Raw genomic sequence first — 13,023 nt, 5'->3', positions numbered from 1 at the left:
ACTTTAGGGCGATCTGCTACCCCCTGTTTCTTCCCCTGTTTGTGGGTAGATTCCTTGCTGCCATATTGTCCACCCTCTCACTACCTCTCCTTGTTAGCTCGCTGCTCCCTTGTATTGATTACTTGTGAGTTGTGATCTGGTTCTCTCACTGTGTACTTCCCCATATGACTTGTCTAGCATTCAGTTGCTTCCTGCAATCCCTGTGGCAAATGTGGTACAGATCCGAAGGTTAGCAGATTGGCGATTGCTATAGGTGAACCCTTGGACATGTTTGGCCCCGAGCCCAGCGTTCCAACCTGGCAGCCGTGATGTGGTGTAAAAGCAACTGACCCCCTGAATCGGCTCAAAGATGCATTTGCCAGGACCACTATAATACCACAGTGGAATTACCCGGGGGCCTGCCTGCTATCCCCCTGCTGCTTCCTGCTGCAAGTATCAGTGGGTTGAGGCCAGCAGAGACTTTGGGGAGCCAGCATCCTTTGTGACGCTGCCTGCAATTCCTGCATTGTATGTCTTTCCATTTTTCCGTGTAAATACAGCTTCATAATACACGTTTTTGTCAGGTGCATCTAAAACAAATTTTGACCCTATCTTAGATACAGGTGTCATTCACAGTTTGTTATAATTCTAAACATATTGAGTTAATAAGTCCTGTCATCCTTTATCTACAGGAGCATGAGAACTGCAGAGGTGGAAGTGAGACACGTGTCTCCCTCGACGGCTGCAAATGGATTATCTGGGCTGCAGTAGCATGACGCATCCAATGCTTGCCACGAGGCAGAGTGCAGAACAGTCTTGCACAGATCACTGGGCCCTGTAGCAGTGAGCACACATGCAGGGGGGTCAAATAGAGACAGGGCCTGGGACACAAGGGGCCTTGAGCACAGAGAGACCTCTTGTTTATCTCAGGAGTGAGGTTGAGTAGCGCCGTGTGCACCCTTGAGTCCCTTCTCCAATAAGACTGAATGATTTAAATTGACAGGCCCTGGAGACCACAGTTTGACATGATAACACCCGACAGGACTCAGTAAAACTGTTGACAGTATTGGCAGAGATGGGGTACAAAGTTAACAAGGAGAAAATGCAATATTGCCAGGAAGAGGTATTAAATATAGGTCAGCTGATATTAAAAGAAGGAAAGAAAGTGACTCGTGAAAGAACAGAAGCAATCATAAGAACAACCAGAGACAGTGAAAGGATTACAGCAATTTCTAGGACTTTGCAAATACTGGAGAACATGGGTCTTTGACTACAGCATGTCATACCACTTTTATAAGAGGCACAAAAAGAAAACAGTGTTATAGCCTGGACAGGAGAGATGATAAATGCCTTTGATGAACTGAAGATAGCAATCAGACCAGCACATGTGTTAGGGATACCCGATTGTAATCAGAATTCTTTCTGTTTTCCCATTCAATTATAGTAGTGTTCACAGCTGTCCTCGCACAAAAGACTACCATAGGACACAAACCACTAGCAGTTTACAGTCGGATACTAGACTCTGTAATGAGAGGCCATTACCAATGAGAATAAGCATTGGCTGCAGCAGCTTTTGCGTTTGAGAAATCTGCCAGCATCACCGTGGGATGCTCAGTCACATTATATGTTGAGCATGGCCTATTTGCGATCCTTGAAAAGTCTAAAAGCACACTGACCACAAAGATAGCCTCTGGGTATGAAGTTATTATATCCAACCCATCAATCAAAATTGTCAGTTGTTGAGTGGTCAATCCAGCTTGATTTATAGCAGAACCAGTGAAAGAAAGAGATAACGTGCATAATTGCACGAAGCACATTGAATATTTTGATGAGATACCACATGTTAAAGAAAATGCCCTTGGTGGGGGGACAGTTCTGTTCATTTACGGGTCCACGTATGGGCGAATGGCACAGTGGGACAGCAGTAATAAAAAAAACATTGACTCAGAGATTTGAGACAGTGACAAGTGTGAGACTGCCAGCACATTTGTTTGCACAAGCAGCAGAATTTGTAGAAATCATTTGGCGCTCCAAGATGAGGTGTTAATGGTGTATTCTGACTCTTCCTACGTAACGTCAACTATACACACAGGACTGTCATGTATGTATGTATCTATTTTATCTAATATAGCGCCGGAAGCCCACGGGCATCAGGGCGCTTGGACAATACAAACACTTGCTAAGTAAGATGAGCATTAAAACATCAGAGCTAAATAAGCTGCGCAGGATGACTAAGACCTCCTTGCTTATCTGAATAGATTAGTCTTAAGCTGTTTTCTAAATGCAGAATGGCTACTTTCTATTCTCAGTGAATCTGGTAGATTGTTCCATAGCTGAGCTGCCAACACCACAAAAGATCTTCCCATGCCAAACTTAAGTTTATATTTGGGGATAGTCAGAAGGCTCTTATCTTCAGACCGAAGCTGTCTATGCGGTGCATATGGAACTATTCTTTAGATAGCTAGGGGCTTTACCATAAAGGCATTTATGTACCAGTGACAGAGATTTGAACTTTATTCTCTCCTCCACTCTGAGCCAGTGAAGAGATATTCCATCCTTAGTTACATGATCTCTTTTCTTAAGACTTTTGACCAGCCTGACTGCGTCGTTCTGTATGACTTGGCATCTAGCCATGTCCTTAACAGAAGCCCCAATCAAAAGGGTGTTTCCATAATCAAGCCTTGACAGAACAATGGCTCTAGCAATAGTGGCCACTTTACCTTCGTTCAGAAATTGTCTGATAGCATTCATGAGCCGTAGGTAGTATGCAGTATTTTTTTGCAGATAGTTGGTCTGGGTTTCGGAATTGACAGCAGAGTTCACCATCATACCAAGGGTTTTAACCTGAGAAGATACTTGGATTCTGGCTTCCTTAATCTGAAAGGATTTATAATCCACCCCAAATTTAGCTAACAGGCGACTCGAACCGAATAGCATCAGTTCGGTTTTCGGGTCATTAAGACACATCCAGTTAGATTACATCCATTCATCGATCACACTATAGACTTTTCCGATCTTGACAATGTCTGCACTATGACTGCCCTCGAGCTCTAAAATGAGCTGTGCATCATCTGCGTAGTTTGTAAAAAACACTCCAGTTTCTATCAGAATACTGCACAGAGTACGCATATAGATTTTGAAGAGCATGGGCGACAGACTAGCACCCTGTGGTACACCGAACTTGATGGAACAAGGGCCGGAAAAACTACTTCCCCAATGTACTCTGGCTTGGCGGTCAGATAGAAATGATACCAACCACTTAATTGCCATTTTGGAGCAACCCACATTATCTCTCAGTGCTTTGATTAGGAGTTGGTGATCAACCAAGTTAAAGGCCGCTCTTAAGTCTAACCACATTAAAATCCCTACTTTACCCTTATCCACCAAACTCAACATATGATTCTGGAGGTCCAACATAGCCCTTCTCTGTGCTATGTGATACTCTGAAACCAGACTGTTGTTGATGTAGGGTCGAATGTTTTTCCACATAATTTTGCAGTTGCTGTGTGGCTATTCTATCCAGGATTTTAAGAACAAAATTAGAGTTAGTAATGGGGCAGAGATTGACCGGGTCCTTAGGGTCCAATCCAGCCTTTTTGACCAACGGAGTGATGGTGACCTTATTGAGCTCCTTAGGGACTAAGCCCTCCTTGAAGGAGGCGTTGACTATTTTCAATAAGTTGGGAGCAAAATGTTCCTTATGTTGGAGAATAATGTTAGAGGGTAGCACATTTTCTGCACAGGATGTTGGTTTCATATGACCCGACAACTCTAACAGCTGAACTTCAGTAACGGGGTCAAACGTGAAGATCTCTTCTCCAGGACAGAGATTGTCCCCTTCGGGTACCGTTATCTGATTCGAAGTTAGTCTGGCTTTGATAATACTTTGTCTAGCTTTCTCAATTTTGGCTATGAAGGCCTTCTGTACAATATCACAGTCTACCTTAGTAGGCAAGAACGGTGGGGTGAGATTCTTAGGTTTCTCTATGCTCTTTAAAATGTCAAAGAGTTTACTGGTCTTATTAGCAGCATTTTCAATTTCAGCATTGAAAAAGTTAGCCTTGGCTGTTTTTATCATTTCTTTATATTTCTTATTCTCGTACTTCCATTTTGCCTTCTTTTCAGCTGACTTGTCTTGTCTCCACTTTCTTTCAAGGGCCCTTTTTTCAATTTTGATAGTCTGAAGCTCAGCAGTAATCCATTTCTGGTTACTGTTAGCTTTCATAACTAACTTAGTTTTAAGTGGCGCCTCTTTCTCCACTAGCTCTTGAATGTGCAAGGTGTATTTCTCTAACAAAGTTGCACAGTTATCTTGCTCCTGGAAGGATAGCAAGATTTTGTCAAGGCATGGCTGAAGTTGTACGTTATTCAGACTTTTAAAATGTCTGCAGTCCACCTGGATATGGGGATTCTGTTGTAGGGGAAGTGATTGCAGTTTTAAGTCCAAAGAAACTAAATGGTGGTCACTCCAAATGCAAGGTGCAGTGTTGTATTCCTGGGTCTAAAGATTATAAGCAAGCAACCAATCCAATTGATTCCCTTGTGGGGTTGTGGGCTCCTCATTTATAACATGGAAATCAAGATTATTTAGTGCTTTTATAGCGTGATAGCTTCCTTGTCTTTCTTGTTCGCACGCCAGTAATTGAAATCCCCAACCACCAAGGTAGACACGTTAGTGGATCTCAAGCTAGCCAGTTGTGAACAGAGTTCATTAGGAAAATCAGAAACCAGTGATGGTGGTCTATATAATACTATGAGATTGAAACAGTTATTAGGGGAAAAGACCAACTTCAATTGAATGGCTTCACATCCACTACAACTGAAGTTGACCCTGAAAAACTTAAGGTTTTCCTTGGCGATAATTGCCACCCCACCACCCAGACCCTGCTCTCTGTTGACATTGTAAATAATGTAACCCTCAGGTACTGCCAACTCACACGTAGGCCCTATGGGGTCTTTAAGCCATGTTTCGGTCACGCAGAAAATATCATATTGTTTCTCGGGAATCAGTTTGTTAAAATTAATTGCGTGTTTGGCCAAAGAACGTGTATTTAATAAGCCCACTTTCAGGCTGATACAAGGCTTGGAAGGCAGTTGCGGCAATTCTGCTTCTATATTATTAATTGTGTGATTCACAATGCCTTCCCCCCCTTCAGCAACCCAGCCCTCACTCTCGTAAGCACAAGGAGGATGCTGTCCAAATCAAAACTGCTAATCCCAATAAAAGATGATAGTTACCTGGGGAGTAGGAGAAAACAAAAGAGAGGTGGCAGAGCAGAGCACACCTGGAGCAAACCAGAGTTAACCGGCCCCTACACGCCGGTGCTTACGCGCCCGACGTGATAATAAATATGCACGCGAACTACAATAATACTGGGAGTTGTAGTTTGCTGCAATCTAGTCTGCCTAGCAACAACTCTGTTGCAGGAGGAGACGGAACGTAGCTTTAAGAAGTGCTTGTTTCACCACTAGAGTTCGACAATTGAATTTAGCATGCTTTTACAGACAAGATAACAAGTTAAAAACAATTCTGAAACCCCTTCTGTGAAAAGTAATTAAAATCAAATAAGCACACAACTAAGTACTAAGACAATCAGCTACCTAAAATGCACTTTCTTAAAAACCAATCTTACATTTCTAGTGGCCTATCTAGCAGAGTAACTGCTAGAAGAGTTGTTAGAAGAGGCATGGATTCCTATGTGCAACTGGCACACCAGTGCAGCATAAGCCACTCTTGTACATGCTCATAGATGCACTCCAACTTCCATCGGCCATCGCTGTTGTGAAGTGTGCAGAGCATACCAGAGATGTGGATTTGATTTCTTGAGGTAACAAGACCACTGAACTTGAAGCAAAAAGAACAGCATATTTTCCTGAAATATTGAATTTGCGGCTGCACCAAACAAATATACACATACACGCAACATGGTGATGAAAGAGGGTTTTAATACATTACCCATAGCCCAAATTATAGAATTACAGGGAAGAGTACCACCAGAAGAGAAAGCACTCTGGAAATGAAGGGGGTGTTCATTGTCCCCCAAAAATGCAATGTGGTGGCAGGACAGCACCAGAAAACCAGTCATGCCTTTATGGCTGCTTAAAGTAGCATTAGACCAATTGCATCACCCAGCACATACATCAAGAGAATGTCTTACTGTAACAATCTCAGAGTGTTGGTCTGTTCTAAATTTGGTGGAACATGTTGCAAATTTTATTGTAAATTTTCTGACTTAACCCGTCCTACTGGACCATTTCAGTATTTGCATATCAACAATGTAGATACGACAAAAATGTGCAACAGCTATAGATATATACTAGTAGTCGTATGTCCCTTTTCCGATGGATTGAAGCAGGTCAGTGCACACATCCAGATGTCACAAGTTCTGCAAAGTTCTTTGTGCGTGAGTTCTTCCTAAGGTGGTGTAAGGAAGGGATGGTATCAATCAGTGAAGACAGACACACGTGATCACAGTTCAAGGTTGTTTATTGAACTTCAAATGGGTTGGTTAAACGGCTCGCTAATCCTAAATCTAAGGATTGGAGCAAGCTACGACCATCAAATACTAATAATGTAGTCCTAGTGGAGTCTCTGTCAAAATAAAGGGGCCTATACTAATAAACCTATTTCCAATACTTACTTCTAAATACAAATGATGTGGGACAACAATGTAGGCAAAAGAAAATGTTCAAGAAATAATAGGTCAGGATAGTTGAGCAGTTGGCTTCCCTTCCCCATGTGTTCAGCACGGAACAAGGTGGCACATTTGAGCTTCACACATACTCTGGCTTCTTGGCCATGAGGAAACTGTTCAAAGCACAGGTATCAGTGCCTTCTGCCAAAGTCTCGCTCCCATTGACAGTCTATTATTGCAGTGGGCGTGATGTAACAAACAAACACCAAAGTTCCTGTTTTATCAGGATTCTCACTTTCATAGGTTTACAATTGGTCTCCCTTGTTTTGGCTCGGACCATGGATCTCCCCCGTTCGGGCTGAGAATCCTTTGTATCAAAAACTGAATATTCTTGATTGTGCAATGGGTTTTGCTTAAAGCATCACAGGACCACTTCGATTCATTCCATTTCTCATTCTTTGTGTTTTACTTTCCATTCTACCACTTCTTGGTTGAATACCTCACAGAGACCTTCGATTGAGCACACTCGCAGTGCCGGACCACTCAGCCACTAATATTGTATCTTCTTTCGTACAGTTCAAACATCCATCAGCCATTAGGCTTTCCTCGCGTCTTTCATCACACGCGTTACCAATCGCTATCTTTCCGTTCTTTATACAATGTTACTGCTTGCAACCTTGACTTCAACACAGACTGGTATTGCATCAGTCTCCCCAACTCACCTGCTGTGTTGATGTTTCTTTGATATTGGAGCCAAGGACGGTACCACAGCGACTGCTGCTTCTCCTCCGATTCGGTTAGCCGTGCAGGAGAGCACTGGGTATCTCCAACACACAAAGCTGAATTCTTCCGTCTGGGTTCCTGGCCTCACATTTTTGAATCCCAAGGTTTGTAGAAAGCAACAGCTTCCTACCAGAAAGGTCAAGGGTATCTCCCTCCTTGCAAACCCTTCTTGGTTTGCCTTCTTTCTTCCATCGTTCATCTGCCATCTCGAAACTGCTCTTCCTTTGTGTGCTTTGCCTCGCTCAGAGAGTGCTCTCATGCTACGTCTTTCATCCATGTGGGGAAGCTTAATGGAAATCAGGTGTGAATGGTTACCAGTAATTGCATGACCATAGTAGTGGGACATGCCAGGAGCACTGCTCGGGTGCGAGTCTGTTTTCTCCCAGAGTGGGCTGTCTGTGTGAAAGTGTTTGTGCAGAGAAAGGGGGATAGAGTTCCCACATATCCTACAGGGTGGGATGGGGTAAAGGTGTTGCAGGTAGAGGGATAGTGTGCCACACAATCAGGTTTCCCACTCCGACTCCACAAAGACCCCTCACCCAGGTGATCCATCAGCAGTGCCCTACCCACAGGAACTGGATCCAAAAGCGATGGCTGTGTCCTGGCCACCTGGATGACAGTTGCCTGAGTACTAGTTGGTGAAACACCTTTTGGTTTCTCATAGTGGGGAGTATGTAAAGTTCTCTGATCAGACAATGGACCACATATTTTAAATTAAGTATTTGATGCCATCACTATTCTGTTGGGTATTAAGCATCAGTTTTCCACCCACAAGCAAACAGCATTTGCATATGCCTCAATGGCCTTCTAAAAGAGTGAATTGTCAAGCTAAAAGTGACACTGAAAAAGTTTGGCTCCATTGCCTTCCTTTAGCCCTATTTGCCTTGCATAACTAGCCCAGCTCAGAGTCATCGCCTGACTTCGCATGAGCTGGTGATAGAACACTGAATGCTCATACCCCCGCCCCCTCCCACTGAAGCTCACACTGACACAGAGAGTGTATCTATTCTATTGGGACAAGAAATGCATGATTGTTTGATAGCTATGATGGAGAGAGTTAAATGTATGTCTCAACAGCTTCGAGCACAGCAGGGGGAGTCAAAGAAGACTCATAAAGGAGACAAACAGGTTGATTCTGCAGCCTTGCTCAAGCCATTAGCATTGTTCCCTGGAAATCTAGTGCATTGCGAGAACTTTACTAGATGGTGGCACAAGCCACGTTTTAATGGACCTTTTATAGCAGAAGCGGTTACACCGACAGCAATGAAACTCCAACGAAGGTGTACCTGGCTGCACCTTGGAGACGTTAAACCCTACAAAAGAGAGACACCCTGCCTGCCAACCCAGAGAGTGAAGGTGAGGAGGAAACACGAGGAATACAAATGAGCTCATGACAAGAGAAAATCAGCAGCAAGAAGAGTAAAGGACATTGATTCCTCTATAGATACTGTGAGAAACCTGAAGGCGTCTCTCTGACTAGATCCCCGGGGCTCTATCATCCTGGTGGCCAGGACATGGCCATCACTACTGGATCCAGTTCCTGGGGGTAGGCCAGTGAGGGAGGATAACCTGTATGGGGGATCCTCGGTGAGTGAAAGTGGGACACCGACAGGTGAGATGCGGTATCCCCTTCTTATAACACCTTTACCCAACCTACCACGTAGGATACTCAAACACTCTACCCCCCTTTTCCAATGCGAACACTTTCACATATCATGAAGAATGATGGACTAACACCTGAGCCATTTACCTGACAACTCCCAACACAATGGTCAGGCCAAATCAGGCAATTGACCAGAACCGCACACACCTGACGGTCCTTTTCCTTCCCCAGAGGCATAAAAGCTGGAGCACAAGAGCACAATACGAGCAAGGCAAACCGCATGACGAGAGAGCTACCTCAGCATGGCAGTTCAAGAGGAGGAGTAAGACGGAGCGAAGTGACAAGGTGACAAGGAGAGAAGCGACTTTGCCCTTTCCGACCAACGCCTCTGAAACCTCTGCAGAAGGAATCGCAAAACCACAAACAATAGCCAGTGGGTGTTGCATCAGATGTCAACGGCACGCAGGGCACTCCTCCACTGATAACCAAGCAGGGGAGAGATGCTTGTCTCCGTGGTACCAATCTTGACTCCAGAGAGAAGAAAAGCCAAGCAGTTCATCACAGGTGGTTAGTCGAGGGGAAAGCCAATAAGAAACAAAATGTGTTGAATGAAAGTAGCAAATGGATAATTGAACTGTGAAAGAGTAAAAAGAACTGTTGATACCAGAAGGGGGAAAACCAGCAACAGAGGAGTCAGGCACCACGTGGGTGCTCACTCAGGAAACTCTGGACGATTACCCGATTGTTGAAACTACTGTTACCAGAAGGCCTTGGGAAAGGCGAAAAAGGGCTCAAAGGGGTCACACAGCGGTCCAGTAAATTCCTCTGTACAGTCGAAAATCTTTGACTGACAGATAATTGTGAAGCTAAGGGAAGTGAATCCTGCATCGTAAGAACTGATTGAGACAATGTGCGATTGACAAAGTTGGCAAGAGTGAACATGAAGGAGGGATGCCGATAAACAGGGCGCGAAGTCTAAAGTCCCGATATACAGGGTGTTGACAATAGTGAATCCGGCAGAGGGATGTACACAATGAACTCTTTAAAAAGACATTAAGATTCATGAATATCACAGGTCAAATTGTGTTGAAAGCAGTAGTGAACCCGATGGAGGGAAGCAAACATTCGAGAAGGGTCTGACCACGGAAAAGGGGGACCTAGGGGTGAAAATACATCACCCATCATACAAGCAGAAAGGAACATTTGTTTATTATTCTGAAACACATCAGGTCCTCGGAGGCAAGAGAATATTTGTAGAAATGAGACTTAACCAGCGAAGGCCATGGTTACTGAGAGTGGACCTGTTGGTTTGTGCTGGGAAAGCTTGAGCGTATGCTGCGCTCCATAATCCTACATTGTCCCGTGCTAAAAATGTAGGGAAGGGAGACCCCGACTACCACATCCAGACTTCTTATTTGTGAACACTTCCTTCTTTCTTATGAACATTATCCCACTCTTCTTTGTGTATTTAGGGTCAGGATTGGCATTTTTTTAAATTAGTATAGTCCCTTTTATTTAACAGGTCGCCACTCGGACAGCCTTATTATTGTTTGATGGTGGATGCTTACTTCCATCTTAGATTTAAGTTTAGATTAAGTGTTTTTCCAACGTAAGGAAAATGGGACACCTTGCAATGGATGTCAAAAAACACATTCCCGTATGAAGATAGCAACGGAAAAATAAAAGCTAGGTGGGATGATCCTTGCAAACAAATTAGGTGATGCAATACATAGAGGAAGGCCGGAAAAAAGGAGAAGCTAGAGTAACTGACCACAAGCTATCACAGTGCACCAGTGCTGCAGAAAGGGAGAGGCCTGAAACACCTGGGTGCTGGGAGAGACCCCAATTATTAATCTATGGGCATGTATTTACCTCAGAAGCTTGGGTTGAAGAAATGAATGAGTACAAAGCACAAGCACTCCTGACAGTACCATTAGAGGCGGGGCAAACTGCAAGTGATATATGCTTCAAAGAATGGACTGAATATTCCAACTCACAATACAGGTAAGAAATGCTACATTATGTTTTAAGAATACTGGCCCAGTGAAAGTTGGTGAGATTAAGGGATGCAAACGCATAATGGATCTATCCTCTATGAACATTGGTACAGCAGTGCTCATGGGCCACTATAGGGCTTGTGGTTCAAAAGATTACATTCAATTACCTTCCAATTGGGGAAGCCTATGTTCCATAGTGCTACTAAGTGCACCAGCTCTTGTAGTACATCAGAGTGAAGTGCAAATTGGTGATTCCCCCAAATGGATGCACACATAAGAAACAAAAGGTCCCTTACCCTTTGACAGAGTAAAAGTAGAAAATATTGTTTGGCTAAATCAATAGAGGCTTATTTTTTTGTATTGTTATTTGGTTAAAACCATAATCATTAACAAGATGTTACACAACAATCAGAATGAAATCCCCATTCATACATATCATTAAAATGACAAAACAATTATATCAAGTTAATGCATTTAAAGCAACAATTTTCATAATTTAAAAGCTATCCATACAGACAAGACATATCAAGTAAATACGTAAAAAGGGGCACCCGACCAATGTGCAAGTGTACTCATAAAACCAGCTAAAATAAATAAATAATTAATCTACCCTTTGCACCAAACAAACTGCTTCATTCGAAAGAAAATATATATGAGGTCCCCTTCTGTATATGTAAGGTGTTACTTGGACCCCATAACAGTAAAGTGCATTGTGCAGTTTAGAAAAAGAACCTATAAAAAGCATATTTTCATACACAATAAGGTGCATTATGCATTTGAAAGCAACCTATAAAGTGCAAGGTTCCATACACAATAAGTGCATTGTGCAATAAAAACAACCATGGCCATCAGTAATACAGTTGATTATTTAGTAGTCAAATGCCTTGTTCAGTTGGTGTTGTATTCTTCCATTTGAAGTGAGTCTAAAATAACAGTAACAGCCAGAACTATCGCAGTGGTTCTCCCTGATAAGCAACATTCCCACACAGTCTGTTTATCATCTACATAGATCAAATCATCATACGTCTTAAAATAATTCCACCTATTCCCTTGATCCCCAGCACAGGTTGTTACAAGATGCTGTTCTTCTTTACAAAATCGACAGCCTCCTTGATCTAGGTCTAACAACCCATATTTAATCATTATTTCCTTACATGGAAAAGGGTTCCACCGGAAATACAAAAAGTGTCTTCTTTTTTGCCTGTTTGGATATATAGAAAGGTATGGTGCTAGAATTCCTACCTTTTCATGGTCCCCAGTCAAATGGTTTAAAGAACAGTAGGAATGCATAATGTCTACAGTAATGGACCAATCAAGTTGGTATAGCAAACGTTTTACTTTGAATGGGTTAGTGACCAGATCTGAAGTCATCAATCCAACAATCTTAACTTGCTCTATACCGAATGATGAAAGATTATTGATAAATTTGTCCCCCTTTGTTTCCTGGATTGTATTTAGGTCAACTAACAAAGACTTATTAGTAAGATTTACAATGTTCCTGTAAAGGCTTACATATTTCCAGCACTCCCTGACTTTTAGGGAATACATTCAAAGTTCATACTTATTGGCAGTGATTGGCACATTATTTGGAACTTCTTATACAGTATTCCCTCTAGCACAGACACATTTTCTAAAACCCAAATGTCCTTCAATTTAATCCTGTACAATATTTCCGGGGCAAGCTTACCTTCAAAGAATCTTAAAACTGGGTGCAGGGTATATTTACTGTATTTAAGGTCAATGTAACTTTTTTGACAATATATTCATCAGTATTTTTAATTGATCTTTAATAAAAGCTTTTTTGGTTTCTTGTGAATGAAAAACTCCAAATAGGTAAAGTGATCAACTAGGCCAAGCGGCTCCAATTAAAAGTTCCATCTAAACTTGGTTTCATGTTTCTGCAATGTGCAATGCATAAACTGTGTCTTTGAGGGATTGACTGTAAAGCTATGAGCCCGAGCAAAATCCACAAAAGCTTTGATCAAGCCCTGAAGGCCTCTCTGGGAGCAATCAAACAAAAGAAAAT

This window comes from Ambystoma mexicanum, chromosome 11, assembly GCF_040938575.1.
Source record: "Ambystoma mexicanum isolate Mex_15411 chromosome 11, UKY_AmexF1_1, whole genome shotgun sequence".
NCBI lineage: Eukaryota > Metazoa > Chordata > Amphibia > Caudata > Ambystomatidae > Ambystoma > Ambystoma mexicanum.
This window is presented reverse-complemented; position numbering follows the sequence as displayed.